A 13,541-nucleotide genomic window follows, 5' to 3' on the forward strand; every position below is an offset into this window, starting at 1 on the left:
AAGGTTTCAAAAAGGCATGTGCAGTTGTTTTTTAAATAAGCATAAAACCAATTATAATAGATAAAATATGAGATAGCATAAATATATTATATTAATTCCAAAACAAAATATTGGTAAAGTAAGAAAAAAAAAATTTTTATCATGAATTTTGATTTAATGGTTTAAATAATTTGGATATGGGTATCATTCCACTGCTATATAACAGTCCAAAATAAATTGGATTATATTAAAGGATATGGATACTTTTATGTCCACTTTTTTCGATCTAGAAATAATTTCATAATAATTTTTTTGATTTGCTATTAATTTTTAAAAACAATTTATTCTTAATCCTCCATAATTTTTCTGAATACATGGGAAGATTTTTTTTCATTTTTTAAGACGGCAAAAATAGATCATAAAAAAATTTACCATGTTAACTTAAATCGATTATTAATATTTATGCAAATAATGTGCAAAATATCTGTCAAAAAATTATAATAAATGGTACAAGATTAAGAATCAAATATTATGTGGCCTTAAATATTCAGTATGATCTTTTTTTATGGGTTAAGTTTCTTTTTATCAATTATATCTATTGTGACGTACTTAGCCCACTAGGAATATTGCACAAGTCCTTGATACATCTTTTGACACCTTCCCCTGATCTGTCTTCATCAAATGCACTTCTTCTCTCAAATGACGTACTCAGCCCATTGGGAATATTGCACAAGTCCTTGATACATCTTTTGACACCTTCCCCTGATCCATCTTAATCAATTGCTCTTCTTCTCTCAAATGACGTACTTAGCCCATTGGGAATATTGCACAGTTCCTTGATACATCTTTTGACACCACCCCCTGATCCATCTTAATCAAATGCACTTCTTCTCTCAAATGACGTACTCAGCCCATTGGGAATATTGCACAGCTCCTTGATACATCTTTTGACACCTTCCCCTGGTCTATCTTAATCAATTGCTCTTCTTCTCACAAATGAGATGAGTTCAAGTTTCTTGCGAAGTGGGAGAGCTTGCATGCATGCTTCTACTTTAATCCGGATTTTAACTCCTTAACGTATTTTTTATGTGAAATCCCTAAAGTATTAAACTATATGAATAATTGTTTATTTATTCACTGATGCTGTTCATCACAATCTTATTATCTGATCCAAAAACATGATGATATATTTTAAACATAAAATTTCTGTTATTTGCTTCAAGCTGATCATGAAATATTTTGTGCGATATTATGGGTTAATTTGATTTTTAGATATTTAATCTGGTTCAAACAAAACTTCAGTGCGCTTTTTAAAACAGATTTGGGTGATACTTCTTTCTACCCCTTTATATTTTAATCTTCCTCGATACATCTTCTTCTTTCGGGGACTTCTATTGTTAAATGTCTATCATAATCTTATTATTTGTGCGCATGCGTCAGTTGGTATTCCCAACTCTCTAAAATACGACTTATGGTGTTTTGTAAATACATCATCGTACGTTATTACCATGATTCTATTTGCGTTCTGCATTTTTAGATAATATATAGTTCATTTGCCAATAGGTTATATTTCTTTAGATTTTCATTTTCAATATTAGTAAGGTTATTGAACTTTTATTCCTATTTTTATCAATGTGATCAAGTTTTTCTTTTTATCTTAGACAAAAAAATATAATTGATCTGTCATAGTTTTATATCAGTTTATATTCTAGCATCCACTTTCATCTCTGTCAGTTTTTCTTCAACCAATGTGTTCTGATCTTCTTAGATTTTTTAAAATTGTATTTTCACCCGAACAATAAGTATATACATCTAATAAAATGTTATGTCTTCTTTTTGTAGTCATTACCAAGCATTCTTTTATATCCACTTTCTATGTGATCTACTCTTTTATGTGCTTGTCCGATTATAATTTATAATTTTCTATAGAAGGATTTATTTTTAACGCCATTTTAATGCTATAATGGGCTAAATTAGCAAATATAAAAGGTATATTAGATTGTTTATATTTAAAAAAAATGAAAAAGGAAGTGCGATATTATCAATTTAATCTTGGTATAAAGAAAATAATTAAATGTTGGGATTGTAATTTAATTTATAATCGGACCAATGTGGATGATATTAAATTTCATGCGAAGGTACATAAAAAATCAAATCAACAATTAAAATTGAGAAATACAGGAAAAGAATAATCTTTTGAACCAAGATAGTCAATAAATTTTCAATTTAACCTTTTTTTTTATGATATATGTTATTATTCGTAAAACGTCATAATATCTAAGCAACGGCATTTAAATTATAATTATTATTATAAACTCAATATTTTATATGCTTACATTTTTCCTGCTTCCTAAAAAAGGATTATAAAAGACTCCTCTACGTTCATAAATATTTTTTTATAATATAATAAAGAGTACATTATCGATTTTTTAAAATGTCTTTTATTTTTATATCTAAAATTATATACTTTCTTTATTTAATTTTATCGATATACTGTTACAGTATTAAATTAAATTTTTTGGGCTTGTTGTCTTATTATGATATTTTTTTTTTCACCAAAAAGATTTTTTCGTTACTTTATAATTAAAGATATAAAATGTATTAAAAAACAATAATCAAATTGGGTTAAAAAAAAGAAAATTTACTTTGAAAATAATTGGTTCATAAGCAATAACAGTATGTAGATGTTATATTATCTTTTAACTACACGATTTTCAATATATTTTTGTGATTAAAAAATAATGCATTTACAATTAAATTTAGTATATAAATGTAAATCATAAAATAAATGTTTTTAGATCAAAAAATTAACAAGTTTGACAAATAAATCTAGTATTTAAATACAAATATATCTTTCTAATGTTCAAAATCGATTATATTTCAAGAATTTCAAGAACAAAATACATATTTTTAGATCAAAAATTAATAAGTTTAACATATAAATCTAGCATGTAAATATATCATTCTAATATTCTGAATTGATTATATCCTGCTTATTATAAGTAAAGGAAATCAGAAATAAATTAGTATAAACTAAATATATTTTTTACAATTATAATTTCTTATTTTCGTAAGCGCATTTAAGCCAAACATTATTTTTGCATTAATCTAGAAATTAAAATTCGCATTTCCTTTTATAACTAAATTAAATCACCGTCCTAAAAAAAATGAACAAGACAATGTTAATATTATCACGCGGATGTTGTGCACGGACAAAGAACATACTCCGTGATCTAGAAAGAATGTTATATGCCTTCAAAGAAAACAAATACGACCAAAAAAACAGTTTATGTGATTTAAAGGAGTTAATGGAAATAAATGATTGTGTATCAGCCATTTACTTTGAATCAACCAAACGAATAAACTATACATGGTTTTCAACCGAAAATGGGCCATCCATTCGATTTATCACCTACAATTTGTTTACTATTCGTGATCTTATGTATGATACAAATTGTAGCTTAGAGCGAAATCATAAGCTCGTGTTTGATAATAACTTTTATGAAAAAGATGAGCTGGTGATTGTGAAAGATTTGTTTAAAAAAATATTTATATTTAATGTGGAGGATGAGTCGGTTGAAAAGGTTGGAGCGGGATTTGCAGATTTTGATCGTATGATATGCTTCTTTTATTTGGATAATAAGATTTGGATGCGGGTTTATGTTGTTGAAGATGGATTGAAAGAGATTGGGCCGAGAATTGTTCTTGAGTTGGATAAAATTATTGAAAATTGTTTTTCGGGAAAGATTATTTACAAAAGAAATGAGTTTGAGTCAGAAAAACACACGGAAAAGGTTGGTGTTATAGCAGAAAAAAAGAATGATAAAAAGAAATCTAGTAATCAAAAAACAGAAAACAATATAAAAAGTTTAACTGGTAAAGTTCCCATCGAAAAAAATACAGAAATAAATGAAAACCCCATTTTGGATTTATTGGAAGCTTCAAAAAAGCAAGATGTCGAAAAAAATCAAGAAAATGTCAATGAATCGCTAATAATTAAAGAAACAACAGGATCACATATTGTATCAAAAGAAAATACATTAAAAAGACATAATTCAGATAAAAAATTTGCCCCTCCAATTCCACAAGAAAAAGCAAAAAAAGTTACCACTTCTGAAAAATCTGATTCCTGCATTGTGAACGAGGAAGAAATAAATAAAATAGATGGTATCTTAAAAATAGCCGGTTCAGAAGAGCACGAAAGTATGATTAATGAGCACCATGTTGAATTAGATCAAATAAATAACGAAGCACTAGCTTCATCAAAATCCGCGAAGGCTGGCGATACACCAAAAAAGAATTTTCGATCAAGTGAAACTACAAAAAATATAAACGTAGAAATGTTAAAACAGGAAACTGAAACGCCGTCGAAACTAAAAAAGGCTAAACTTACACCAAAGAAGCTCGAATCCCAAATTAAAATTAACAGTACCCCAGAAAAAGTCACGTCTAATGCAGAAATATCATCGAAGTCAAAAGTTAATTCTGATATTGAAGCAAGAACCATCTTAAACCAAGCTAATATTCTCAACAAAAGCGAAAAAGAAGAAAAGAATTCCAATACGCCAATTAAAAAAGTTGCTACACCCAGAAAAGCAGCAGTAACCCCAACCCCAAATAAGAAGGGTACACCCAGAAAAATTGCGACACCGAAAAAGAAAGATTGATGATAAAATATTTAATAAAATATAAACACTAAAATATAGCTACATTTACCTACGAATTATTCCACTCTATAATTCTTTAATATTTTAAACCAGTATTGAGTTTTTTTTACTAAAAATTCACTTTCCATGCAACTGAAGCTTCATCTTAAGTCGTAGTGGTTTTATGTAGCATTAGTTCAATAATACAAGATAAAGGGTCAAAATACACACTTTCTAGCTTCTGTTTAACATATATTCTCCTAATACGATAAAATTTAAAAATACATTTTTTTAAGTATATGAAATTCTGATAATATTTAATTCGGAATATTTATTTAGGGGTAAAATTTTTTTTAGTTAATGTTTGCTTGATTAAAACTTTATAATAGCTTTAAAAAACATATTTATTTTATGCTCTTTCAATTTCATTATCTTCTCAATCTTCCTCATAGTATCTTCTACGCATAATAATTATTCATTCAAGTGTCTTTACCAATTATATTGTTTGTGCGTATTCTTCGAATTCTGTCGGAATTACCAACTTCTTAATATACGACTTATGATTTTGTGACCATGTCGTCCCATGTTATTTTGATATCCTCGACTTTTTATTATATTATCTGTGATACTTTGTAACCTCACCATCCCGTGTTTTTGTTGATATTCTCAACTTCTTATTATATTATTTTTGGTACTTTGTAACCACACCTTCTCATGTTATAACAACAGACCTTAGACTAAATGTTATTTTTAACCATTTGAATTTGTTTAAGCAAGCTCAAGATTTATATATTGGAATGGTTCTCGTTTTACTTTTTCTGTGATCACTTTTTTTCAGAAGTTTTTAATATATTCACTTTCGTAAATATTAGATGTTTGTTTTGTTTAAAGAAAAGTTTGCGTATTACCATACCCTGATATATTATTATGCCAATAATTTTTTTTGCTGTAGTGAGAATGAAGATTAATAGAATAGTAATATTAAATTATAGAATTATTTTAGGATATTAATTTAATATTTTTATTAGAAAAAGTGTAGAAATTTCATTTACGTGCTGCATTTTAATTATTGATCAAGACATGCACCGATAGTACTCTCGTGCTTAACTTTATGGATGAGCTTAATATCCTTTTGCATAAGTGTTACTCTTTTACAGTGAACCACGGCCATATTAGCATGCTCAAATAAACTTACGAGAAATTGTTCGACCGATTCTTGAAGTGTGACAATAGCTTCTTGTTTGAATCTTACTCCAGACTTAAATGTAGTAGAAATTGATCTGATGAATCTTTGGAAAGGTGCTTTTCTCAATAACAAGTCTGTGGTCTTTTGATATTTTCGGATTTCCCTGAGTGCGACTGTTCCTGCTTTAAATCTTCGGGTTGTTTTTCCTGCTGTTGCTGGTTCTGTTGTTGCGGTCTTACGGGCTGCTTTTGTTGTGAGTTGCTTTCGTGGAGCTTTACCACCAGTTGATTTTCTTGCTGTTTGTTTTGTTCGTGCCATCTTATTTTGAAAAGGGTACGTCTATTTATAGGTGTGATTGGAGGTAAACGAGGAGGTAATAAATTATAGAGCACTTTTACATTGTTTTGGAGGGAATTTCTATTCTTTTTTTTGGAGGGAACGAAATATAAAGCACCTTTACATTATTTTTGGAGGGAAAATGATTAATGAATTATATATCGGGAGGGGTTAAAATATAGAGCACTTCTTGCATTATTTTTGGAGGGAAAACGATTAATGAATTATATATCGGGAGGGGCTAAAATATAGAGCACTTTTACATTATTTTTGGAGGGAAAACGATTGATGAATTATATATTAGGAGGGGCTAAAATATAGAGCACTTCTTGCATTATTTTTGGAGGGAAAACGATTAATGAATTATATATCGGGAGGGGTTAAAATATAGAGCACTTTTACATTATTTTTGGAGGGAAAACGATTAATGAATTATATATTAGGAGGGGTTAAAATATAGAGCACTTCTTGCATTATTTTTGGAGGGAAAACGATTAATGAATTATATATCGGGAGGGGCTAAAATATAGAGCACTTTTACATTATTTTTGGAGGGAAAACGATTGATTAATTTTATATTGGGAGGGGCTAAAATATAGAGCACTTACTGCATTATTTTTGGAGGGAAAACGATTGATTAATTTAATATTGGGAGGGGCTAAAATATGAAGCACTTATTTAATTATTTTTGGAGGTAATATATTGCATTTTGGAGGTATTGAATTTTAGCTAACTTGTTGTGTTTTTTTGGAGGGAATAAAATATATTTTAAAGGAACTGAATTGTACCTCTCAAATTTTAGTCCCTTGGGAGCTATTAAAATTAATATGATAAAAATGAATTTTAACTTGCACATTTTAGATTTTTGTGGTAATTTTATGGCCTCTAAAGGGATAGTAAATTTTAACTCACTTAGTACATTAATTAACGAAATTAGTGACATGAAATTATACGTTTCTAAATTTTTAGGGGTATATGCAATAATAAAATTAAATATAGCGTAAAATAATATTTGCTATAAACATCAAAAAAATTAAAAAACATTTGAATTGTATAATTGTAGCTAAAAAAAAAATAGTGTTCATCTGTAGCCATTTATATTCCTCTTTACAATTTAATAAAATGTAATTTTTTTTAATGTAGTTCTTTTCTCTTTTTTTTTACTCTATGTATATCTTTTCTTTCAAGATCAAATTGTATCTAACTACTATATTTTTATCAAACTATCTAAAGTGTGTAAATCCTTCATTTTATGAATCTTTCTTTCTAATGTGCTTTATAATTAATTTCAACATTATTTTTATTTTTAAATATCAGTTCCGAATAGTTATAAATCTTTTTTAACCAAATATTTATTATACAATTTCCGACTTTTTTTTATTGGTTTATTTGTTACACATGCATGTAACGTATAAAATAGCCATTATTATTTAGGAAAAAACTGTAGAAGTAGAAGTTCTATTATTTTGGATTTATTATCGTATAACTGTTATTTCTATTTTTGTAAAAACATTTAAAATTATAAATAATTATATTTTATATTTGATTATTCCTGACAAAATACTAAAAAAATACATATGGATGTTTTAATTAATAATCTCATGACAAAATATAAAATCACCGTGTAAACAATTAAAAATTTATTTATTTCGAAGCATGACTTGGAATAGTTAATTTCGCTTATCTGATTGTGTTGTTTATTATAAATAATTCTGAAAAAATTCAAAAAAATATAAATTATTATTGAAAATCTTATTTATATACTATTTTTTACATTTTTTTTATTCATAATGTCAATTTGTATTACAATTTTTTTTCAAATTTATTTGATTAGAAACTTAAAATTTCACTATTAAATCTTTTATTCAGTGTTATATTTTTTTAAAAACAAACAATTTATAAATTTACTATTTCTATCTATTTATAAATTTAAAAACTGTATTGTCAGATTGAACCAGCTTGAATAGTTAAAAATAAATATTATTATCACCCAAAAAAGGTTTAGTTATGTTAAAAAGATAAATATCACAATGTAATATTTTTCAATTATTATGAATTTATTTGGAGCTATTATATTAGCACCAGATTTTCTTAATACAAAGCCTTATTATTATTTAGGTGATAATATTTATTCCAAGTTTTGTTGTGGATAAAATCTAAAAATTCGTATATATAAATATAAACTATATTATGCAGATAGTATATTTAATATTTGAAGAATTATTTTTTTATTTTGTAATGTAATAATTATTTGTAAAATGTAAATTCATTTTTTCATTAATCTACATAAATTAGAAAATTTGGTATATAATCAATACATAATTCTTTATGATATTCTTTTGGAAAATGCAAGTAAATAGAAGTAGAAAAATATTTTAATATTCAGTGGTAAAAGCTAGCAAATCGATTTTATATGATGTTGATCAAACCAGAAAAACATTAAAATCCTTGATATAAATGTAACTATTCTTAATTTTAAGCGAAAAAAATATTTATTTCTAATTTTTACTCGTGCCAAACTGAAAAATTAGGCATTATATCACTAGCCATGTATATAAATCAAAATAATAAATCGAATTGGTAGAAAAAAATATTAAAACATTCCAAATAATACGCGACTTTGTTTTATAAAGAAAAAATTGATTTTTTATGGAATTTAAGATTAATATGCGATACAATGCAAAAAACCAGCGTAAAAACAAACGCCAATCACATAGAAAAATACAAAATACATTAAAATTATAAAAAAAAATTACTTTTTATTTAACATCGTAAATAAAACTGCTTATATTCGATTTCCACTTATTCCATTGGCTCAATTAACTTTTTTTTTTAAGTCTATAATATCAAAAATTATATTTTATACTAAATATATATTAAGTTAAAATTATGGAAGATGTTTGTTTTACTATTAGCGTATAAATTTTATTAAAAAAACATATTTTTTAACTAAATTTTAATATCTTAGATTCATTTTGATTATTATTATTTCTATATATTTATGCTAAAAGTACCTATAAGATATAATTCATATCAATTTATTTTTATATTCTAATATTCAAAGTCATCTTTCATCAAAAAAAATACATTAAAATATAAAGTGATTTGTTTTATTCGGTAAATATAGAGAAAAAAAATTCAGTTAACGAAGATTATACTAAAAAGAAAATAAAATAATAAAAAAAATTCAGTTTACAACTATTATTTGCTTTAAAAAATTTTTTTATCAGAAAGTTATTCTTATATAAAATTAGATCGGATAATAAGAAAACTTATATAAAAAAATTAACTTCTGAAAAATGTTTTTTAAGATGGTGATTTTACAGTTTAAAAATTTATATTTTTCTTAGTGTAAATAAATCACCATTATTTTTAATTTTTTTTTATTGCTTTGAAGTAATTGCTAATTTTGATATGCCTAAAAACCATATTTTCTTAGATATAAATTAAAATAAAAATTTTTTAGTTGGACAGCTTTTATAGTAGCCATTAAAAAAAATTGAAAAATTTGAAATCCTACTATATTGTTTTTATGTCATTAATTTCGATTTTATGATCTCAAAAGATATTTTTATATGCATATAAAACAATATTAACCAACACTATTTTAAAATTTTATATTCATACCCAATATAATATTTTATTTTAGAGTATATTAAAAAATATATAAATTTTATAACACAGTAGAAAATTATATTACTTTACATAATTAAATCAACAAAAAATATATTAAATCATATTATCAATTTTTATAGTTGAATAAAAATCACAAATTTATATTGTATAGTACGTAAAAAAGTTGTTAAAAATAATTAAATCTACAAAAACTATAATCATATAATCAATTTATATACTTGAGTAATAAAAATTGTTAAACATAATTAAAACAGCAAATACCATATAATCTCGTATTAGAAAACATGATTATCAATTTTTATACTTTATGCAAAAACAGTAAAATTCTAGATTACACAAGTAAATTAACATGGTAACACCCTGTACATCAGAAAAAAAACATATAAAATCAGATAATAAAATTTTGATAAATCATTTTTCATACTTTTTGCAAAAACAGTAAAATTCTAGATTACACAAGTAAATTAACATGGTAACACCCTGTACATCAGAAAAAAAACATATAAAATCAGATAATAAAATTTTGATAAATCATTTTTCATACTTTTTGCAAAAACAGTAAAATTCTAGATTACACAAGTAAATTAACATGGTAACACCCTGTACATCAGAAAAAAAACATATAAAATCAGATAATAAAATTTTGATAAATCATTTTTCATACTTTTTGCAAAAACAGTAAAATTCTAGATTACACAAGTAAATTAACATGGTAACACCCTGTACATCAGAAAAAAAACATATAAAATCAGATAATAAAATTTTGATAAATCATTTTTCATACTTTATGCAAAAAAATAAATTTATAATATCAAAAAAATAAAACTTAAACACAATAAAAAAAGAATTCATTTCCACTCGATATTACATAAAAAATATTTTTAATGTCAAATTATACAGCATTTTTTCCGATAAGATTTTTAAACAGATATAAATAATCTTTGCACTAAATGTTTCAGAAAATAAACAAATCAGTATTAATTATAAGATTATAGAATCGAAGAACAAGAAGATGCCAGAACCAATATTATATCCATTACACAAAATCGTATTACTATACCTATTGATCAAAAACATTTACTGTACCGAGTTACTTTTAGAAAAATCAGAAATAAAGTCGAATGTAAGAGAACCAAGCCCATTTCAAAAAAGCCATTTACAAAACGATTTTTGTGAAGATTTATTCAATGCCACAAACAGAATCGAAGATCCGTGTAAGCCATTACAGTGCACATTTAGTCAAACCCAGAACACCAAAAATGTGGTAAAGCCGCCTATAAGTAGTCTACCTCCGCCGCAAACCGATTACATGGAATATGAATTTAAGCGGATGCCGAATGTGTGTAAGCAGCATATACCGATTGCGCCAGTAGTAGTTCCCAATATAAATAAAAAGTGTGATTTTCCTGTTGGACAACCAAAATGTAAAGATAAATTGTCGGTTATAGATGATATGTGCCGTGAATGTTGTGAATCTAAGGATGATAAATGCAAAAAGGAATGTACTCTGCCTGTTAAATTAAAAATATATAAGAAAAAGTGTGATGATGAATCTACAGAAGATACGAAACCTAAGAAAAAGTCGCGAAAGAAACATAAGAAGAAAAAAGATACGGATAAAAGTGAGAATGATGGAAATGATGGCAGTAAAAAGAAAAAGGGTAAAAAAAAATCAAATTTCAAAAAAACAAAATCGAAAGAAATTGATGATAATGAAAATATAGGAAGTAGTGAAGAAGTAGAAAATATTGGTAAAGAAAGTATAGATGATGGTAAGAAAAGCATAAAGGATGGTGAGAAAAAAATAAAAGAAGGTACGAAAAAAATAAAAGAGGGGGAGAAAAGTTTAGAAAAAAGTGAGAAAGATGTAAGTGATGATAATGATATAAAGAAAGTTAAAAAAGATTCAGATGATGTTGTTAAAAGTAATACTAAAGGTAAAAATGATGTTGATGAGTGAAAAAGAAAATTTTGATGATATGGATGAAAAAATAAATAATAGTAAGAAAATATATGATGATAAAATAAATTGAGGATATTTTATGATTAAAAATTCAAATATTATGGAGGAGAATAAAAAAAACAATTCAATACATATTTATATATTTTTATGGACATACTCTATATTTATAAAATGCTTATATATAATTTTATTTTGCTAAAATTCTTGATAGTATTTTGGGTATTCATATATTATATCAGATTAAACACGCAAAATAATAAAAATAATCATTAAAATTAAAGACTTTTATTGGTTTTAGAATACAGAGATGTTTTTTTATTCCAAAATAAAGATATATATTTATGTGTAACATTCATGTTTATCAAATTAAATATAAAATATACATAATAATCATTAAAATTAAAAACTTTTATTGGTTTTAAAGTACAGAGATGTATTTGTATTCCAAAATAAAGATGTGTATTTATGTGTAACATTCATGTTTATCAAATTAAATGAAGAATATAAAAAAAATTTTGCTGCTAAGGGCTGAAACAATCTTTTCTAGCATAATTTCGCCCATATAAAATTATTTTCAAATATACAAAGTTTTATTCATATTTCTAATATCAAATGTTTTATTTTTTTAGCTTCCCAAGGTAAAATATCACAAAAAAAGGTACTTACAATATTTAAAATAATAAATTTGAAAAAAAATCTTAATTACCTTTTCGGTGATATCATAATCAATTATCAGGAAAAAGATTGTCTTATAATATATATAGAAAAAAAAATAACATTAAAACATTTAATATTCAAGTTTTATGATATTATTTTTAGATAAAAAAATATTAACAGATAAGTTTACAATTTATAGATCAATAAAATTTTATATATGTTATATAATTTTAAAAGTTTCATTAAATATAACATGGTTGATATTACCAGTTTTTCGCCTGATTCTAGTATCAAATAAAATATTGGGTGTATATACATTATATAATTCTATTAGAGGAACAGTATACAACAAATCGAAAAAAAATTATAAAATATTTTTATTTTGTACTACGACACATAATTGCTGCAAGAATATTTATTTAATAAATTTCTATGAATCGTTGGCAGTATTTATTTTATTATTAATCGAATCAGGAATTCGATTAATTTTAATAATTAAAGAAAAGGGGTAAACTTATCTACAATGTTTACTCTTGTTAATAAAATATACAATGATTTCAAACAGTAAAAAGAGGGAAGGTATCGAAGAAGATGTAAGAGAAGAGGAATAACCAAGAGTATAGTATGATGTATTCATGGGAAATCAATCAAGTCAAGCTTAAAAAAATATATAAAATTATAATGCCGAAATTTACCCATAAATAAATAAAATCACACAAACAATAAATTAAAAGAAATGTGATATTTATCTTGTCTTAATTTATTATTATTATAATATAATATTCATTAATCGCACCGAATAAATTTTATTGAAAAAAAGGTTTTGTGTATATCTAATGAACGCTAAAATTAGTCATGGCTGTAGTTTTTGAACATCTCTAGCCTTATAAATATATTCTTATATAAAACCGCATGTTAAATCTGTTTAGAAGGTTTTTTAGATTATAATATTTAGTGAAACTTAAGTACCATCCAAAACCCTTTACAGCAGCTTTGATATTATGATAACATTTCATATGTTAAAAATTGCATTATTTATATTTAAAGAGACGAAACAAATTTTCTTTTAAATCAATTCATATGTTAAAAATTAATTTGTTTATATTTAAAGAGAAGAAACAAATTTTCTTTTAAATCA

The sequence above is a fragment of the Rhyacophila brunnea genome, unplaced genomic scaffold (assembly GCF_057557595.1).
Source record: "Rhyacophila brunnea isolate RB1 unplaced genomic scaffold, BYU_Rbru_1.0 scaffold_51, whole genome shotgun sequence".
Classification (NCBI taxonomy): domain Eukaryota; kingdom Metazoa; phylum Arthropoda; class Insecta; order Trichoptera; family Rhyacophilidae; genus Rhyacophila; species Rhyacophila brunnea.